Source organism: Astatotilapia calliptera, chromosome 17 (assembly GCF_964374335.1).
Source record: "Astatotilapia calliptera chromosome 17, fAstCal68.1, whole genome shotgun sequence".
NCBI classification, from domain to species: domain Eukaryota; kingdom Metazoa; phylum Chordata; class Actinopteri; order Cichliformes; family Cichlidae; genus Astatotilapia; species Astatotilapia calliptera.
This window is the reverse complement of record NC_137438.1, coordinates 7,352,701-7,372,490: the sequence shown is the minus strand read 5'-3', so window position 1 is coordinate 7,372,490 and position 19,790 is coordinate 7,352,701. Positions and strand designations below refer to the sequence as shown.

Genomic DNA, 19,790 nt, shown 5'->3' with positions numbered 1-19,790 from the left:
TGCTTGCAAGAAGCTAAAGTTGCTTTGGCAGAATTTTCTTTCTCATATATGCACACATAAGGAGAGAGATGTTTTATAAGCTTTAGTCATCACCGTGCACTTTTCCTGATTCACACAAAATACAGCAATCTGGCACCTTCCCGCAGGGTCTTGCACGAGTATTAAACATGTTCATTTGTGCTTTGGACTGTCACCAGATTTCTTCTAGAAGTTTCTTGCCAGTCAGCAACTATCTTGGCAACACCACTTGAGTTTGTGTGTTGCATGCTAACACCATTATCATATGTGTAATAATACTAAAGCTTCATCTTATGCACACACAAAAAACAAATATGGCTCCTTCGTGCAGGGTTTTCTGGTATGTTCATTTATGCTTCCCAATTTAAAAAAAAGAAAAAAAAAAAGAAAAAGCAAACTTCTTGCTTCTCAGCCACTGCGGCCACATCCTCACTGTTTTTTAGACAGTTATATAAACATACTGTGAGTGAGTCATAAGCTTAAATACAATAGTTGAAGGAACAAAAACTTAATGTTTAAAAATACCAGTCAAATCTGATTAAAGTAAATAAATAATAAGTATACAATGTAGTTTTAAGACTTATCTCAATGTTTCGTAACATTAATGTTCTATGAACTCGTGAGTCCAGAAATCTGAATGTCATGAAAAGTATTTATTATTCGTGTATTATTATTTTACAATACAAGGTTGTTTTTCTCCTGATACTTCATGCAAACCACATTTCTCCAGGCCGGTCCTAATCAGCTTACTCAGTATCACTAGATCCAATGCTGCTCCTCCAGCACAGCACACAAAAGTAGGAGAGACCGGAGATGCCATGGCTTAGTTAGGAGACTGTTTGCTTCAAGGCCACTAGAAGGTGCTGCCATAAAACTACAATAAATGAATTGACCTTTTGACCTGCTCACACTCTTTTATGCAAAACCCTGCTGATGTTACACACACACACACACACACATAAAGAGATTCTAGGTCTGACCAACCGTCTCCGCCGTGGGCAAAAAGATGACAGTCAATAAAATTCTAAAATTTTATTTATAAACACAATGAATAATAGTTAAAAGTCCAGTGTCCCATTTAGGTACAAAGTAAAAACACACAGTCCAAGGCCAGAGCCAGCTATGCCACAAAGCCAGTTGCACTCCACACGTTGTTCACTTCAACAGGGGTAGCAATTGTCCTCTGAGACCCACCACCCTGTAAGTAGAAAGCCAGTGATCACTCCATCCTCTGCAACTCAGCTGCCTTCAGGCTACAGCATATAATAGGCCCTAGCCTGCACAGAGCGACAAAATAAGACAATTCACTATATAATTCACAGCCCATCCATCCCAAACATATCAGATCATTAGAGGTTTTGTCACATTACATACCTGCACTGAGAGACAAAATAAGACTAATGACGCTAAATTTAATTACGGGTCATGGACAGCCTTCATAAATGCTCATATTACTCACCCACACTGAATTCCAGCACAGGTTCATCTGGGTCCTGACTATTTCCTGCAAAATAACACAAACGTCATCAGAACATTAAGTCAGAGAAACAACATTTGGAGCTTTTGTACATGATAAATTATACTGCAGTAGTAAAACAAAGTCAAGCAGCAGTACATTTATTAAAATCACCTTCAGCTGTAATATTTAAACTGATTTAGTGTCAATTTAGATTATGTTTAGATTAAAATGAAACTAGTACCCTTGTAATGTCTTTTTAAATTAGAGGTAAATATTTGTATATTTTTTTACATAATATAATTATATTTACTGGATTTTCTCTCTATTGTAGTTTAATATTATAGTTATTACTTGTTTTTTATTGACTTGTCTTGTTTTTACAATGATTTGCTTTGACTGCAGCCTTTAAAGAAAAGACTATCTGTTCAGTAACTATCCATCAGACTGGGTCCATGTTACCAGCCAAATGGGTAATAATTAAAGTAAGTTTTGAATTACGTATATTTGGGTGTTTAGGTGACACTTTTGCAAAAAAAGATTATATAATTAGGTTTAAAAAAACTAAACATGTATGTATTTAAAAACAATAAGTGTGTTAGAATTACTACAGCAACAGGTTGTAGCTCACTGTACTGTTTTTGAGCACAACTTTGGTGCTTTTGCCTCATTTTTAAATCAGTGATCCCAGTAGCACAGTCTAAGCAGAGACCTCAGTGCTTGGCAAACAATCAATAGAATCAATATAATTATTAAAAAGAAACAAAATAAATGCCAACCATATAAAAAACATAAACTTAAAGAAAAAACTAAACTTGATTTTATGTCTTTAGGCTATTGTTAACAGCAAGCATGAGGTTAGTGCATATGTATTATTATTGGAAAGATTACTGCAAAGAAAAAAAAGTTGAACCAGGAGGGGGCGATATTGCTCTTCTTACAATGAGTTACATGCAGGCTATTACTTACCGTGTCACTCACATTTATTTCACAAATTAGCTGAACCCACTTAATTCGATTTAATTGTATTTATGCAGAGCTGAATCACAACAACATTCTCCTCGAGGTGGTATAGATTGTAAGGTAGAAAGTCTACAATTAAAAAGAAAAAACCTCAATACAGTGGGAAGGAACAACTCACTTTTAACAGGAAGCACCCTCTGGCAGAACCACGGTCAGGGAGCAAACTATCAAACTACGAGGTCTTTAAAATAAGGGTTCCACAGTGTCACAGTTTTCTGCATATAGTCGATTAATAAATGTTGAGAAAACAACTAATCGATTCAAATTTTTTATTTGAACAAGTATCAAATTGATTTTCACAGAAGCGTTCAATGGAACAAATACATAAATGGTAAACTGACTGCTTTTTATATAGGGTTTTTGTATTTTGCTCGTGCATTAAAAAGCGCTTTATACAACATGCCTCATTCACCTATTCACCCAAACATTATTACAAGCACCTTTTCTACAATTAAGCTAAACATGCATAAAATGTTAGCAGTGGAGATTTGGCACCTGAAAGGACCCCCTTTGATCCACTCCTAGTTTGAGTCTATTTACATTTAAATACTGATACTTCAATTTTGCCTTGGTTTGAGCTCCATAAAGCAGGCAAACCAGAATTAATCACAGAAGGCAAAAACACTGAAACTACGTTTTAAGCTGCGAGCCAAACAAACCAAAGGTAACCGTGTTTTGAAAAGAGCTATGAAGAGAAACAGACAGACTACTGTAATTTCTCAATAAAATGTCGCTTATTATCGCTCACTCTCAAGAACAAAAACGTGAGTAATTTTCCAGTAGCTCACCATATTTGGGATCTTCTAACATCCACACTTCATGTTTAAACGGTGGTGCGGAGGCGGTGTACCGTCGCAGGACGGATGTAGCATTCAGCGCGGTGTGCCTTTTTTTCAGTTGCTAAGCAACAGATTTGTCCCGCCCCCTTTCGTTATGACGAGCCGGGCCAGTCCTTTGACTGGTGACGTTACAAAGAAACCGACCTTATATATAGACCTGGCTGTTCAGTTGAAACGCATTCATACAGCGGGACAGCAGCGCTTTAAACGTTCAAACACGGAGTTTAACACAAAACAACATTTTAGGCATAAAAAACAAAAAAGTGAAATGGCAAGCTCAAACTGTAACACAATGACAAATGATGAAACAGTTCAGACCAATCGGGATAATTCTACAGTACATGCTTTAGTATCCCTCTTGAATAACTTGTTCAGTGATTTTTCGTACAAGCAGTGGGAAGAGCTTACCTCAGGCTATCCGGATTGCTCCACCGCTAAGCGGCTTGCAGGTTTTGTAGAGGACGTAATGGACCTGTGTGAACAGTCAGGAGCAGTATCACCACTGAGGTCTTCCCAGAACTCCCCTGTACATCAAAACTGTTCTGTCCACACCACCACTGGCAAAACGTTTTTGTCACCTGTGAAATTTTTGGACGATTCTGCTGAGCAGGAGTTTGATACAGCACAGAATATAGATGCTAACAGCCAAGAAACAGCTAACACAGAAGAACGCTGTCAAAATGCTGACCAACACAGTGCTGCAAAAGCAGAAAACAATCCAATTCCAGATCCCCAGCAGCAGAAATCCTGTGTTGAACATGAAGCCAGCATCCCACCGTTAACAAACATAAGTCAAACGGAGTCATATAAAAAGATACAGAATCACAGATCTTCTGTAGACTGTGAGCCACCTGAAAACACCTTGTTAGAGGCATTAATTCAGGCTGTGCTTTCAAAGCTTGGTAAACTTTTAAAGTGCCCTCATTCTCACCAAAAACGTTTGTTGGATCTACTCTTGGACAAATTCAAGTGGATGGATTTGCATTTAGACCGAAAAGTGCAGAATTATTTTGACTGCATTGCTAATGCCATTTTCACTGATATTTGTGACAAATTACATAAATTGTCACTAATATCATTGGGGAGGAGTGGGGAGGAGGATTCAATGAATTTAATGGGACAACCAATGTTTAATATCATAACTACTTCAGTATTCCAAGAACACCTGTTGGCAGTAACAATTATCGATAGACTGGAATCATATGAAAAGAAAGAAAGATGCAGACTTTCAGTGGAAAGCTTTGTGGAAGGACTGATTTCCCGGGTTGCAAAAAAATCAGGCACAGTCTTCATCATTGAAGATGCTGAAGCTATCTCCAACCGGCTTACCATGAAAATCTGGACTGAAATCAGGGCAGAATACGACAAAATCCCCCCAGAGAAGTTCAAGAAACTCAGCGAGAGGGTTTTCAAATCCCTCTGTAAAAGATGGAAGCATGCAGCGGTTATTGTGACATTCTGGCAATTAAACGTCCAAGATCTTGATGAAGATATTGTTAAAACTTTCAAAAGAAAGATATTCACAGAACCAAGTTGCATATCTAAGTGCTTCTCATCGGTGCGTGCATTTTTTGGGAGGTTTAAGGGAGGAAACAAAGTTTCCCCTTTATAGTGACATCGTGATATCAACAGCAAGATATTTTCTAAAACTCACTGGACACTTTAAATTAGCTAGTTTTACATTTAGATCAGATCAAGTCATTTTTGAAATCCCCAGGAATGGTCGCGGCAGATGGCCACCCCGCCCTGAGCCTGGTTCTGTCGAAGGTTTCTTCCTCTTAAAAGGGAGTTTTTCCTTCCCACTGTCGCCTCGTGCTTGCTCAGAGGGGTTTGTTCTTTTGGGGTTTTCTTTTTAATACTGTAAGTTGTTACCTTACAGTGTGAAGCACCTTGAAAACATCATTGTTTCCTTTGGTGCTATACAGATTGAAGTGACTTGCACTGACAACATAACTAAGCTGGGACTTTAATTTAACATCAATAAAATTATAAAAATATTACATCTTGATTTCTGCTTGTTTTCATTGTCTGTGACTTAATGAATACAAATGTGTAATTTAACAGATTTTTTCTTTATGTTAGTCTGACCGGTGATTCCACGTTGGCCTTAGGTGTTGGCGCGGATACGCTGCAGCCCCTGAGCCATTAATGGCCCAGCACACTACAGTAAAAACAAAACAACAGCCATCTCTCCAACTAGGAAAGGAAAATAATAAACTGCCTCCTTGGAGGCAACCTGACTCAAAACAGTTGCAGTCCAACTCAGACCGACTGCAATCACTCTCAGGCAGATTGATGAAGATCTGCAAATAACTGTTGTCTAATTTATAAACGCAGACAGATTGCCAACACGTCTGTTTACAATAGAGGACTGTACTTACATGGTTGCAAACTGGTTGTTGTCTTGCTTATATGAAAACATTGCTTTGGAGCAATGAAACTCAAACACATTCATTTTTAAAATGCCTCAAAATGAAATTTTGAAATATTTGGCTTTATGCTTTGAAAGTGCCGTTGTGAGTGGGAGTGTGAAATCCTTACTTGATGTGTTCCCTTTGCCTTTACTGTTTTCAGTTTTATTTGTCATATGCAAGTTAGCACAGGGTCAACATTGCAATGAAATGTGTTTGACGAGCAGCAGTCACTCAGCAGCATGGTACAGTAGAAATATAATAAAATAAAAAATAGAAAAATAGTAAAGAGCAAAATATTAGAGAGACGTGGTAAAAGAGAAAAGATGACTAAATATATATGTATCTATAAATATAAATATATGTACACTAGTGATTAAATAAGAAAATCTTGAAAAGAAATATGACGGGAGGCCAAATGGGATGTTGCACAGGAATGAGCAGCAGAAAATTACAGTATTACTCAGACTTTTAATAGTCATATTGTCAGTTTTGGCCGACGGTCATGGGTCACTTCCACTAAAATAGCAGGAGACTGGAGTAAAATGTACTTTATTAATGAGAACACATGGTGATACAGCAAAGAATCCAACCCTTCTGAAAAGCAAATGGCTTCCTGTCATACTCTACCTGATTCAGGTGAGCATCTGGAATAGACCAAGTCTGGGGGTCAGTAAACCAAAGGAAAACAAAACCCTCCCCATAAGAAAACCACTACAATATAACCAACACGATATAGCACATCATAGACATATGAAGATTTGGAACAAGTCCTATAAATAATTCCATAACATATAAACTTCAGTCTCTTCTATATACATTAAAACAGCGGTCCCCAACCTTTTTTGCGCCACGGACCGGTTTATGCCCGACAATATTTTCATGGACCGGCCTTTAAGGTGTCACAGATAAATACAACAAAATAAAACTAGTACCGGTACCGGAAAAAAAGAAGATTTATTCATAACACACGTGAAAGACCCAGGAAAACAGAGTTAACGATAAAAACGATAACAAAATAACGATAAAAACTCTGAAAACCATACATTTCACACCCGAGCCTCATCTCTCGACCAAACGACGGTCCGTGGCCCGGCGGTTGGGGACCGCTGCATTAAAACACCTTAACCACACAGTTAGGTTTCAGCCCTCGCTGACTCAGAACAAAGTAAGACAATCAGAGTTCGATTGGTTTTTACTTGTGCAGGGGAAGCCTGGTCAGATTCTCAGAGTTGCAAGCTCTACACCCAAACTCAGACAACTCCAACTCCAGCCTTTTATTGAATGAAAACAGTTACACAACCGCCCATTGTAAACCCCATATGTTGTGTGGTAAAAGCTAAGGCACTGTGTGTGTGTGTGTGTGTGTGTGTGTGTGTGTATACGTGACTTCCTGGTTACAAACGTTTTAACCGCATCTCTAGTCATAAAAGGGTATCTCCCCTCAACCTCGTATATGGCTTAACCTCTTTAACAGTCCACCATTTACATGGTGAGCCCATACTGTAAAGGGCAGGAAGTGAACATTCCTTACCAAATAAGGAAACCAGAATCTTACATAGATTGTGCCTGCAGTTGAAAACTATAGCTAGTAACATCCCCAACATCCTACATGTGGGGGAGGAACAGAAAAATATCTGAACATACAGTTCAAGACAAGGTCCAAGCACAATAATGACAACTTTTAACAAAATCACTCCAACACACACTCCCCTAGCCTGGCACATTGGTTTGCTCCAGGAGCTCATAAGCAGGTGATTGAGCTGCTTTTACTCTTTACAAAGTGAGTACTGTTAACACTTCTCTTTTTACATATACAACTAATTTAGGTTACAGACAAATGTTTAAATGTGAACAGCTCTAACACGGGTTCTTTTCCTGACACAGGTAGGATGGCCAGTCCCCCTGTCTCTTCACCTTTCACGAGTCACTTAAATAACAACCCAAAAAACCTAATAAAGATCACAATCAACCAGTGTGTGTTTTTCTTCATTATGGTTTTTAAATACAAATCAGTCAGTCAATTAATAAAAATACAAGTAAGGGTAATGGAACCCCTGGTCTCCATTACACACATAAATACCATAAAGACACTAAGTCGTAGAGCTCTGAACTCCTTGCTTTTATGATATTTACACTTCTTCTTGGCCTTCTCCTTCACTCTGAGTCACTGCAGGATAAACGCATCAGCTCAGACATTCAATAATTAAAATATGTGTAGGTGACTGTTTGGCAGAAGACGATGTCGAGGCGGTACTGCAGTGACACGTCCGTGGCTATCGTCGGGGCGGTGTCCTGCATCAGCAGGAAGTCCATAGACTTCTTGGCTTTGTTGCTCATCGTGGCTCTGTAGTCCGTGGGCGTGGCCTGCAAAAAGTGTAAATAAACCATCAGAGACCAAACACAAATATGCCTTCTAACCACTAGTTTAGACAACATCTTGCAAAGAGTGTGTATTTCAGAGTGCAGTTGTTTGTAAATTTGACAGAAACAGAAAAAAAGACGGAACAGAAGGACAACAGGGAAAGCAGAAGCACCGACACACTGAAATCTTTTAGGGTCAAGCTCCAGAACTAGCCACAAATCCTGCTGGAAAGAACCTAAAAATACTTAAAAATACTTGCAGAGATCTAATGGAGCCGTTAACTCAAAAGCCTGGTGTCAGGCATGTTCTTTAATAAATAAGAAACGAGCTGATATGTTACAGACCCCAGTCTTTACGTAAAGAAAAAGCTGACATTTAGAGCGGTCTCGCAGCAGATTTTAAAACAGTGACACTGATTTGTGGGGTTTTTGTGCACAAATTTGAACCTTTTTGTTTTATCCATGTCCTTGAACACAGCTTGTGACTTGGGCGCTTTCATATGTACCGATTCATTTAGGTTTGTGCACTGAGGCCAGATTTAGGTATTAAAAACGAGTCAGTCATAACACTTCTTACATTAGTTAAAAAGCTGAGCTTACACTAAACCAACATTTAAATTTCCCCTTGTGGGACTAATAAAGGTATATCATATCATATCATTACTACAGTATTGCTGCAACATTGTAAAGACAAAGATGACACACGGACCAGACATAAAACACTGAACACTTTTTAAAGAAGAGTCATTTAAGAGTATTTTCTCTAGAATAAAGTCGGCTGATATGGTGAAGGAAAATCTGCTCACGAATCCTCCAACTTCTTAAAAGTAAGGAGTGACCTGAGCTGGAAATCAACATGAGAGGGATGACTCAAGAAGAAGAAGAAGCAACAAGAAAAGAAAAACAGAGTTCAGAGTCTAGTTAAGATATTAAGCTGTATCCACAATGTGTGCCAAGAAACTAAGCTTGTCTGTTCTCATGCTAAAGAAATAAAAAATCTGGAATCAGAAAACAGCCAATAACTGCTGATCAACTCACCCACTCCTCTTCGTGCCAGTCCACGTGCAGTGACGACTGGCTGTTGTGACCGCTGTACTTTGCTCTCAGCGTATCCTGGTCATTGCGGAGCACTACTTGTTCAGACTCAGCGGAAGGAGAAGCTTTGGTTGCGATGTACTCGCCCCGTACTGCGTTCAGGGCCTAAATAGCTGAAGCTAGCAGCTTGCAGCCGCACACTGTCACCAGCTGACGGGTCTGAAAGGAAGAGGGTATGAATGAAATATGAAGCGTCCCCACGTAACGTCAAACACTTTTAGTACCTTGTCAGCCAGACTGGCGAGCGATTGGTCTTTGGCAGCTTGAGATAGCCTCTGCATAATAGCTGACCTGAGTCTTCTGCGTGTTGACGTGGGCGATGATCTCTTTGGCTCGGACAGTGTCCTGGGGTATGTGGATGATGACTGAGCTGGAGAGGGCACTACTGCAGGGAACAAAGACACACAGACACGTCTTTATCCAAGCTGGGACTGAGGATACTCTTACACTCACCAGCCACTTTATTAGGTACATGTGTTCAAAAGCTTGTGGCAGCAATTTAGTGCATTTAGTCAAATAAAGACAATAGAGTGGCCTGCAGGTGTATATTTTTGTAATGTTTCTGTCTTATGCCTGAAATATGCTTCAGCAGGAAATATACGCTGTAACTGGAAACAACAGTGTGGAATGGACCGGTTTAGTGTTAAGAGGTGTTACATCTGAAGTTAGAACGTAAATTTCCTGCAGAAATCTAAATCAAGCTTCAGAGGTACTGTTCCAAAAATATAGGGAGGGACGTTACCCACCAGATGTAAAAACAAACACTGTCTGCATGCACATGCCTGCTCTCAACGAGCCTAATCGTGGCTTAGAAAAAACAAGGAGGAGCCGACTGCCGGGGACGGAGAGCGATACCACTCGCTTCACAAATTCAGACCATCTGTGTAGAAGAATTTTAGAAACGTCTCATTAATATTGTCAGGATTTGACTTGTTTTTGATAGACTTTAAAATGACTGAATTTATACAATGAGCAGTATTCATATACAACTTTGTGACAAAGGATTTGCTCATTTTAAGGTAACACACATTTTAGTTCTATATTAGTGAACACATCACCGATGCGCTACGTGCCCTTTTTTCCTTGCATTAACATGATAAGCTGTGCAAAACCCCATTCTTCCAGCTTAAAACTGAAAATACTTTGTTGTACAAAATCTTAAGGATAAGATAAGAAGAACTTTATTTATCCCGAGGGAAATTCTTTAGTCATACACATACTCAATGCAGCAAGAGAGACAGAGGAACAGAGGAATAAGATATACCATATATACAATAAGAATACTACTATTACAGTAATATACAGTAGGATAGTGCAAAATACAATATCAAATAACTCTAATGAAGTTAGTTCAGTCAAATGAAAACAAGCAAAGCAGTGCAAGGACTCACCATTCCTCCTCATTTACGCTGATTGGAAAAGTAACAAAAGCAAAATTAAGAGGAAGCCATAAAATGGGAACTGAAGTATTAATGCAGAAATTGAAGAAACAAGATGACCAAAAACGACTGTTTAAATACAAATCACAAGACGAATAAAGCAAAATATAAAAACCCAAAACAGGAGCAGAGGTCATCGCTATGCCATTGCATTTGTCCCTAACCACCAGAATCCCTCACGTTAACTTTTATCAAGTGGAAAAAAGTGAAGCTGGCGTTCATCCTCCAGCTTCACTGTGCTAATGTTATGCTAACAAACCTGTGTCGCTAGCAATCACGTAGCACAACATTATATACCAGGTAGTCCAACTTCAGTAACCCTGCAAACGCCACTGCTGTTTACTTTTCTGTCTTCATTTATGTTGGAAGTGGTAGCAGAGCTGTACGTTTTAATTAGTTTAAAAAATCTCTCAGTCAGAACATGGTATGAAATGTTTAGGTGGAAACTAGCAAGCTAACTTCCTGTTAACTTGTAACTCCGTTAAATTTAATAAATTCTGTTTTCATTGATGCATGGATGTTAAACTTAATTGTTACACCTGGTAAAGCAGCAAGGTTGATGATTTTATTAAAGATGAAAGAATTTAGACCGTTTTTAACTCTCAGTGTTCATCCGACTTTGGGAGCTGAAGCCCACGGAGTTTTGGACCCAGATTACTCCATGAAGCTCCTCACTACGGCAGCCGTAATGCTCTGACAATCCATCAAGCAGTGCAGCTTACCAAAGTAGTACTAAAACATTTTTTAACAGATGTCTGCACGCCAAAATCGGTTCGAGGTCAGTAAGCACAACCAGAATTCATACATAGGCACTCTTTCGATTTTTGAGAAAATTAATTAAGTGTGCCATATAGTGTGGAAAATATGTTATACAGAAGAAAAGAATATTTGCCGATATATATCGTTACCGCATGTGCTTCAAATTATACAGCGATATGGATTTTAGGCCATATCGCCCAGCCCTAATGTGACGCCCGACTTTACTCTCAACTTACTGTTTCTTTGCTTCCTCAAACTTCTGGATGAGCTTCCTCAGAACGCCATTTTTAGAAACCCTGGCAGTGAGAGGCCGGTGCTCCGACAGTTACGACATCATATGTCTGTTCTGGAAAGACAAACGAGGATGTTTTAGAGGCACAAAAAGAAGTATGTGTGATCACAAGAAGATTTTTTTAAAATCATATGTATTTGTGTCTAAACCAAAACCCATTTCCCCTGTCCAAATCACGTTTTATGTTTTTAAACCCACTTTGCACAGAGAGGCATGTTTTGAAAAATTATTCTTACAAACGGGGAATGAAACAACTACGCTTAAAATAAAGATGGTATTAGTTTATTTTGTTCCAACCTGTAATTTATTGTAGTTTACTTTTATTTGTTTGCTTTTGGTTTTTTAAAGGTTTGAGGTGTGAAAGAAACTGCAGTGGAGTTTGAAAACAATAAATGGCTGTGTGTGGTTTGAGAATGTGTTTGTGCCGGGGGGCTGCGAAGATTTTCTTGTAAAACAAACAGGGGCCTAGCAAAAAAAAAAAAAAAAAAAAAAGGTTTGGAAACCACTGGTTTAATGTAACATCCTTTTATTTATCCTCCCTGTCCTATATATCCACGTTCAAAGTCATGGGTTTGGTCAATCTAAGGAGAGAAACTTAGACCTCCCTTTTGCCAGCCACCTCTTCCAGCTCATCTGGGGGAAAACTGAATTATTTCCAAGCCAACTGTGAAATGTAATCTCTCCACCGAGCCCTCAGTTTGCCCTGGGGCCTCCTACCTCCAGGACATGCCTAAAACACCTCATGCAGGTGGTGTCCAGAAGGCATCCAAATCACATGCCAGAATCACATCAGCTGCCTCGTTTTGATGTGAAGGAGCAGTGTCTCTAATCCAAATGCCTCCCCAATGACTGAACTCTTCATCCTATCACAAAGGCAAAGGCTGCCTACCCTTCAGAGAAGGGTTATTTTGTCACTTATATCTGCCATCTCATTCTTTCTGTCACTATCTAAAGCTCACGACCATAGTTGATGGTGGGGAGGTAGATTGACAGATAAATCAACAGCTTCACTTTTATGCTTAACTCTTACTTCAAAACAACAGAGTCCCAATCTGTCTGTCAACCTCCCGCTCTGTTCTCCCTTCATTTGTGAATAATTCAATTCAATTCAATTTTATTTATATAGCGCCAAATCACAACAAAAGTCGCCTCAAGGCGCTACAGAGAAAAACCCAACAATCATATGACCCCCTATGAGCACTTTGGCGACAGTGGGAAGGAAAAACTCCCTTTTAACAGGAAGAAACCTCCGGCAGAACCAGGCTCAGGGAGGGGCGGCCATCTGCTGCGACCGGTTGGGGTCAGAGAAGGAAGACAGGATAAAAGACATGCTGTGGAAGAGAGACAGAGGTTAATAACAGATATGATTCAATGCAGAGAGGTCTATTAATACATAGTGAGTGAGAAAGGTGACTGGAAAGGAAAAACTCAATGCATCATGGGAATCCCCCGGCAGCCTACGTCTATTGCAGCATAACTAAGGGAGGATTCAGGATCACCTGGTCCAGCCCTAACTATATGCTTTAGCAAAAAGGAAAGTTTTAAGCCTAATCTTGAAAGTAGAGATAGTGTCTGTCTCCCGAATCCAAACTGGAAGCTGGTTCCACAGAAGAGGGGCCTGAAAACTGAAGGCTCTCCCTCCCATTCTACTTTTAAATACTCTAGGAACAACAAGTAGGCCTGCAGAGCGAGAGCGAAGTGCTCTAATAGGGTGATATGGTACTACAAGGTCATTAAGATAAGATGGGGCCTGATTATTTAAGACCTTGTATGTGAGGAGCAGGATTTTGAATTCAATTCTGGATTTAACAGGAAGCCAATAATAAGACCTTGAGGTACCAAAATTCTCCATTTGATGCAGCGAGTCATCCCTGACCTGCAGACAGGACTCTGCTCTTTCTTTGCTGAAGACCACGGCCCTTGACTTGAAGGTGCTCACTGTCCTTCCTGCAACTTCACTCTTTGATGCAAACCATCCCAGTTTACATCTAAGGCTGTCTGGGAACGTTTAGAGACAGGACACTCTCAGCCATCTGCTCCAGCACTCGTAGGTGGTTCCCATCAGTGGTTGGGAAGCGGCACATCCTCGACATCATGCCGCCAAACACTGAAGAAACACAAAATTCAGTTAGCTGGGATTAGATGAAGACAGATCTGACCAACGTTTTTCTCTGTGGACTGCCACTCAATCTCCGAGGTAAACAGACACCTCCCATTCACCGGGGACAATCAATTTAACTCAACCTTTTCAGGATATGTGACTGGAAGAGTTAATGAAGCTCTGTAAAATTGTCCACTTCTTTGTAAATGAACCGTCCCATGTTGTGTAGCTCTCTGGATTTTGTACTTATTGGCCTACATATTTATTTAAAATAACAACAGCGTGAAACTCAAAAACTGTTAACATTGCTTTAAAGTTCTCATCTAGTTTATATTTACCTATAAAACCAGATGAGATGACATTGATAATATAACAGCAGTTTTCTCTGCTGAGTTGATGTTGCTGATCAGTGGCTGGACGACAAAAACAAAACATAATCAGAATCAGAAAAATGTATTAATCCCTAAAGAAATGATGTGGTTACACAATGATAATAACATCATAAATGTTGCTTTGGCTCATTGACCTCAGGTATTTGAATTTCTCCACCTATATTACTTCTACTTCCTGCAGCATCTCTGTTAAATCTGTCTCCCTCTCATTCACACAACATCTCTCCAGAACACTCCTCCACCGCTACAGGCCGTCTTTCACCTGTTTCTTAATGTTGTCCACAAACATAATAGACCAGAGACTCCTGCCTGACCTCAACTGTCAACATACCCATCATCATAAAAATGAGAACAAAATAAAGAGCATAGATTCCTTTCAATATTTTGGATTTCTTTTCTTTTGACAGAGGAAAAATTCAAAATAAGATGAACAGTAAAAACAGGTAATAAATAATAAAAATAGAAGTTAAGGAAGATCTTCAGAACACAAATTTGAAACTCAAACACAACTCAAAACTCTAGGACCATGGCACTGAATCCTGTTTGCTGTTTAGCAATAGTTTTAGTTGTATGTTTTCTATCCAGCCTTTTCTTAGAGCAACTGCTCATATCCATAGCAAAGAACTCCTGGTACCAATTATATTTTCATTTAAAAAAAGGAAAAATAAGTATATTATAATGTAGCTGGGCACTGTCCCAAAAACTGGTGTTTCTTTAAAGATAAAAAGGCCCAGTTTGCATAGAAAATCTTATTTACTCATTTTTGTTGTTTGAGCTTAGTTGTTGTTTGAGCTTAGTTGTTGTTTCTGAGGCAAATTGAATGCAATAGTTTGATCAGTTATACTTTGAGGATCTGTTTGGGTTTAAGTGATGGGAAATGTCTGTATTTGTTGAGTATCTATAATCATTTACTCACAAATCAATAAATCTGAGTTTGTAATTCCTGGCATTTCAAAGCAAGTCAGTCCAATATTACATTACAAAATATCTTTTTTTTTTTATATAAAAGATTGCACATGCACACCCACACAATAATTTGTAACCATCAATATAGGCTGATAATTCTTATCATAAAGCTAGCACACAGTTGCAGACTTTTAAACAATATGGTCTTCAAGACACCATAGGGAAAGCTTAAACTGTTTGATTATAAATTTAAATGTACAAAAAAGGCAGTCTGAAAATCAAGTATAAACATTTAAAAACAATTTTACAAATGGACAAAGTACAAAAAGAGCAACAGTCACTCAAAATGAAGAGAAGCAATGTCTGAGGAAGTGGTTCGTAAATAGGAAAAAGGTGTTCATCAGTTTACTGTAGGTGCAGATGGCGGTCTGGCCGAGAATTGTACAGAAAGCATCAGAATGTTTTGCATACATTCTTGTTTGTTTGTTTTTCTTCTTTGTTTTTGGCAGTTTCAGTTCAACTCTTGTGTATAGAAAATAGTCTAGATTTAAACGGCATGGGAGGATGAAATGGGAAACTGAATGATGTAAGGTAGGAGGAGGTGGACTGTTCCATTTCACACACAAGGATGGACATCTGCACAATCCCTTAGGGCAGCTTTGAAAATGCATTGGCCTTCAATTCATTGTACATTCACTACTCTACATTAAGGTGTAGATATATATATATAGATATATCGATATACAGTACTTGTATCCTGCACCAACATAAAGTGGGACACTGAACAGGCATCACTGACGGATTGGCTTGAAGTATTTCAGATCAAATATATTTTGGGTTAGGAGGGGTAGCATAGAGGTAGCCTTGTGTCTCACTGTTTACTACTGTGAAGTCATCAAACCTGTAGCATTTAGTGAAGCTCAGAAGTGTTGCATGTTAGAAATCCACCGCACTGATATTAATCTTTAATAGGGCTGAAAAAATTTGAGAGCAAAGAAAACCACTGCTGTTTAATGCCCTCCGCTACCTTAGTTTAATTGGTCACATGACTGCATCACATGACTAAAATGTGTCATCGTTTTCAAGGCTCCGGTTCGATGGCCACAATGTGACACAAAAACTGTGTTTTCAAATCTATCCGCTTTGGAGAGCGTTTTCAAAACGCTGCGTTTTCCTTGACCGAAAACACCGTCTCAGTGTGGACGGGAGGCCAAAATGGAGAGAAAACGATGTGTCTTCAAACAAAACTGTATTAGTGTGGACATGGCCTGACTCTGACTCAGGCATCCTTTCCTTTAATGTTGGTTTAATGGCCATGAATTCCAACATGAACAATAATGATGTTGCCAATGAGATAGCATGAACTCATTAAAAAAGCATGTACTGAGGTCACAGTGTAGGTCAAGTGAGAAGTATGGTCATTTTCCTGCGAGACAATCAAACTTCTTTTTGAATCCAGAGGAGGCACCAATGCTCTCCTTGGCTTGAGTTCAATAAAGACTAAATATCAAAAGGGCCACAAATGCAGTGTCTACTGTGGAGCAGTTGCACTGGATTGCACGAGCTGTAGTTACAGGTGTGGAATGAATCGGCAATGCATTGTCAAAAGAAGAAGCCTAAGGGGATGGATCACTCTGAATCTATTTAATCTGGGTTTTGTCAAGCCTATCCCAAGCCCTTTCACCAACCACAACATTTTTCAATTAAAGCAAGGAAGGAAAGTTTGTATGTAACTGTAGCTGTGTCCATTTTGATGGGATGGGACACTTAACAAATATTTGTTTTCACTCAATTCTGGTCGCTGGGGTTTGGATCTTTTGTGTCTCTGATGGTCAGTGTTTGATTTTTCAACAGGTAAAATTTAATATATGTTACAGATAGTTTTCTGCCTTTAAATATGGCAGCATTTCGGAGCTATTACAACTAATTGCAACCACAACTCCAGCTTGACATACTTACATTGTTTTTCTTTTTCTTTTTTAAACATTTATCTCTTGGATCGTTTTCAGACTGCAGCTCAGCCAAAAGTGGCCCAGTCTGTCCGTGAAACTGCTAATCCCGACTGGCTGTCTGACTGGCATGTCTCTTTGGAGAGAGCAATGCTGGTTTACTCACAGACAAATATTTCATTACACAAAAAAGCAGTTAGGGGGTCTTCATTAACAGAGACAGAAGGATTTGTTTTACAGGATTACCCCATTTGCATTTTTTTAATTACAGCACAGGCCCACAGAACCACCTGGTTTGGGATGATAAAGGAGGCGAAGAGGAGAAACTGAGGCTGATTAGACCAGGATTCAGGATTTGTGAATATATTAAATTACATTTGGGGTGAGATCCAGCAAAGTCCTAATCACAACAGGAAGACTGTAGGGTTCCACATCTGGCTTCAAAGACTTTGACTGAAATTTCTGTTGGCATATAAACAGAAGGAAACATGGCTATTACCCGTGGAAGGGTTAAACCAAAACCATCTTTGAATCCTTCTTCTGTGAGCTTACACAGCTACATATATACAGAATGGTGTTCTGGTAGAGTAGGTGCCTCGGTGCGTGGGAACTAGAAAATACAACAAATGGATTTTGTCATGCTGTGTAAATAAAGCCAAAGCCAGATTCAGTTAATGGAGCATACACTGCAATCACTAAGCATGGGTGTTGGTAACACAAAGATATTTACAGTGAAAGACTGAAAACAATAAAAGCTTCATATAACACTGGAGTCGTGGTCCACCAGTACAGGACGACAGCTGGACATATAAACAGATCCTTCCTCAAGCGATACTCAGGCTTCCATAAGGTTATAAGGAAATCTGCTCATGTATGATGCAGAATGATTGTAGTTCATTCTTTAAGTGTAGGATGTGGATACAAGTAGAAAGGACTTGTTTGCTGGGTGACAGATGAAAGGGGAAAAGCTTTGACAGCATGGCAAAGAGTTAAGGTTGCTCTGTTTTCATCTGAAGGCGGAGTCCCATTAAACTAACCAAATGACTGAAACGCAGAAGACATTAGGTCATTAGGTAATAAATTGAATAAAATGAATTTGCATCACGATTTTCCATTTTTGCTCCGGATGGAGCAGCAGGAGACGCCTCCACAAAGATCTCTTTGATGAAGAAAGTCTAATTTAATTTTGACAGTAATTTGGCTGTAATAACAATCAGTCACTGCTGTAAGATATAAAAAAAATGTAATCATGAAATATGTAAATTAACACTGATGCAGCATCAACCTTAGTTTACTAGTCATGGTAAGGTGACTTATGGGAGGTATGAGGCTGCATGTCAGTGGTTGTGTTACATCACTGATAATTTATGGGACAGGGGTGGGATTAAATAAGTGTATACTTCTTCCCACTCCCTTTCAACATGTAAATTAATCAGAATGTTTTTTTGTATGTAATTTGTATAGTATTTTTTTCTCTCTTATTTCTTTTCTAAATGTACTTGTATATTGTTCACATGTTGAAATAAATTACCAATCAATCAATCAATCAATCATTGCATGAGTGTTCTTACCGCAGCACTCTTCCCAGCTGGCCCTGGGTCGCCTCAAACCACTTGGAGGGAATTTTTTGGGTACAGCTGCTCCTCATACTCCTCTTTGCCTCAGACAACAGCATCATCGTGTTAAGGAAAAAAGACATCATCATTTATCTGATGTTTAGGTCTCATCAGAAAGATGAAGGGAGCAGCAATGTTTCAGGGTTGGTGCTAACTTCCAGTTCAACTTATGACACACTGTGGCTCATATTTAGGCTCATAATTTAACTGTGGAAACAGTCAGTAATTAGCACAACAGGACCATCGTAAGACAAAATGTGACACTTGATACCACTTTCTCAAGAACTCTAAGCACCAATTACATTTGATAACATGGAAGTGCAGAGGAGAGATCCTCCACGACTAACCTGATTTTCTGTCTCGATGACCATGGCGCTGAGGTGATTACTCAATTGTAAAAACAGAAGGAATTTTAGACATAAATAACCTCTGAGTTCCAGCTGACATGAACTCATTGGCAGCTTCTGAGCTTGAGCCTCGGAGTCTCTGGGCAGCCATCCATCAGCAGACAGGAAACGCTCCAGGGACAAACTAGCTGGACCCAGTCTGGTCCAGCAGACTTGCCTGAGTGAAGTCTCCTCATTTGCATCTCAACCTGGTATTGAGTGAAGGTGATGGGTGGGGGAGGGGTGTCAGGAATCTCACAGGAGGCAACATGTGAAGAGAGAGGCTGGCACAGTATACGTACAGCCATCCCATCACTTACATAACTCGGGTTGCGGGGGAGCCTATTCCCCTATTCATCGCTAACAGGCCCCTACTGTGCAGACACAATTTCCCAAAATGTCAAACTGTTTCTTTTAGAATCAAGAAAAAAAGAGGACAGACATCCATTCAAGCCTTTATCTCCAGGAAAAGGGAGACCTATCATAATCACACATCTGATCTCCACGGTGATCCTGCACATTCGGCTCAAGGTCCCTTTCAAGTCCATGTACCCAAAACGCACTCGTTGCTTTTAATCCAAACCAAGGCTTTTCCACAAAAGCGGTTTTGTTGGGACTGCAGTAATGCGTTTGTCACTGATGCAAGAACAGATAAAAAAAGGAGCGTTTTCCAGAACACTGAGCTGTACAGTTGTATCACACCCAGACATGCTAACCATACAAACATGCATATTTTTTGTTGCC

The 19,790-nt window shown here is 39.4% G+C and overlaps 1 long non-coding RNA gene across 10 annotated transcripts; it reads right to left on the bottom strand.

The window, feature by feature from the left end:
• Positions 1 to 1,035: 1,035 nt before the first annotated feature.
• Positions 1,036 to 19,181, bottom strand: LOC113009552 (uncharacterized). 10 transcript variants are annotated; one of them, XR_013902870.1, is made up of 10 exons: positions 18,616 to 19,176; positions 13,573 to 13,803; positions 11,641 to 13,027; positions 10,598 to 10,615; positions 9,953 to 10,086; positions 9,431 to 9,591; positions 9,150 to 9,365; positions 3,286 to 8,114; positions 1,478 to 1,522; positions 1,036 to 1,216 (listed from the first exon to the last, which is right to left on the bottom strand). It is a non-coding gene; the product is annotated as an uncharacterized LOC113009552 (long non-coding RNA). The 10 variants fall into 10 exon arrangements; XR_013902872.1 differs by having other exon boundaries at positions 9,498 to 9,591; XR_013902868.1 differs by lacking the exon at positions 9,953 to 10,086 and having other exon boundaries at positions 11,641 to 11,750; positions 13,536 to 13,803; positions 18,616 to 19,181.
• Positions 19,182 to 19,790: the final 609 nt, after the last annotated feature.